This window comes from Elephantulus edwardii, unplaced genomic scaffold (assembly GCF_000299155.1).
Source record: "Elephantulus edwardii isolate Elephantulus edwardi_28Jun2011 unplaced genomic scaffold, EleEdw1.0 scaffold00296, whole genome shotgun sequence".
Taxonomy (NCBI): Eukaryota; Metazoa; Chordata; class Mammalia; order Macroscelidea; family Macroscelididae; genus Elephantulus; species Elephantulus edwardii.
Window position 1 is genome coordinate 1,410,205 of NW_006400046.1, and position 1,961 is coordinate 1,412,165.

The following is a 1,961-nucleotide window of genomic DNA, read 5'->3' on the forward strand; positions in this document are numbered from 1 at the left end:
TGAGGTGGATTGATTCAGTGACTGGGATAATTGAGATGGGAGTGTCAGAGACAGTGCGATTGGCACAGGACAGAGCAGAGTTTAGGGCTGTTGTACATAGGGTCGTTATGAGTCGCAAGTGACTTGACGGCACATAACAACAACAAACACCACCACCACCACCACCACCATAATTGGCAATAACATGTATAGCAACTATTGTCACAATTAGGCGGGAATATTTTTCTGTGTGCCATTCCACAATAAAAATATTATTAATAGTGATTTTATCTGATTTCTATTCAACCCAACACACACATTTATTTTTCCTTTTTTAAATTTTTACAACATATCCTTCCCATTTAATTTTCCCCCCATTCATTCACTGTTGCACATTTTCCTCCCTGCCCACCCCTTCCCTCCAGTTCACTTTTCTCTTTGAAAAGAAAAAAAAATTCTTTCATTGTTATACAATCTCCCCCCAAGTACACATTTATTTTTATAACATTAATTACGACCTACAATGTAATCATGATTGGAGAAAGACTCATCAACAATCTACGTTATGCAAATGACAGAACTTCACTTGCTGAAATTGAAGGAGACTCAAAGCATTTGCTGCAGAAGGTCAAGGACTGAAGTCTTCAATATGGATTGAAGAGCACCATCAAGAAAAATCAAGAAGATTCTCACCACTGGGCCAACTGGCAGGCCTTAGGACAGCTGGAGAGAAGAGATTGAGAGTGTTAACAATATCAGCTTGCTGGGGTCCACAGTCAACATTCTTGGTACTTTGTTGTTGTTGTTGATGCCATTGAATTGACTCCAACTCATAGTGATGGTCTGTACAACAGCTCTGAATCCTGATCTATCCTGAGTCAGTTTCATTGTCTTTGACACACCTACCCGCATTACCCCAGTCACTGAGCCAATCCATCTCATCCAGGGCCTTCCTCTCTTGCATTGTCCCTCCACTCTTCCAAGCTTGATGTCCCTCTCCAAGGACTGGTCCCTCCTTGCAACATGGCCAAAGTATGTCAGATGGAGTTTCAAAATCTTTGCTTCCAATGAGCAGCCTGGTTTCACCCTCTCTAGGATGGACCTGTTTGTTCTCTTAGCACTCCATGGGATACTCAATACTCTTCCCCAGCACCACAGCTCAAAGGCACTGATTTTTCTATCATCCTTAGTCATTGTCCAGGTCTGATGCATAGCATCATGGTGAAGACCATGGCCTGGATCAGGCACACCTCAGTCTCTAGACTGACATCATTGCTATATAAGTACTCTGGAGACGTCCCTGACAACAGATTTTCCCCAATATGATTTGTCTTTTGATTTCCTGGCTGCTGGTACAAAACGTGTTGATTGTGGAGTCAAGCAAGCTGAAGTTAACAATCTCAATTTCTTCAATGTCTATCCTGATGCTGCCAATTGACCCAGTGGTGAGAATCTTTGTTTTCTTGATTTTGAACTTCAATCAATATTGAAGGCTGCAGTCTTTGACCTTCTGAAGCAAATGCCTCAGGTTCTCCTTAGTTTCAGCAAAGTAAGTTTGTGTCATATGCATAATGGTAGTTGAGAAACATTGACTTGGTGACAGAAATCAGGCTGGATACAGAGTGATAGAATTCTGTACTATCAATGATTTATTCATTGCAAATACCTGTTATAAGAAACACAAGCAATGACTATATTCATGGACCTCACTTGATGGGCTACACAGGAATCAGATTGATAACATATGTGGCGAAAAAAATGGTTGGAGAATCTCACTATCAGTTGTGAAGACTAGGCCAGGTACTGATTGTGGATCAGACCATCAACTACTCATATGCAAGTTCAAACTGAAGCTAAAGAAAAATCCAATCCAATCCAATCCAATCCACAAGAACCAAAGTTTGACCTTGAGTCTATTCCTCCTGAATTTAAAGACCATCTCAGCAACAGGTTTGAGGCTTTGAATACTAATGCGTGACATC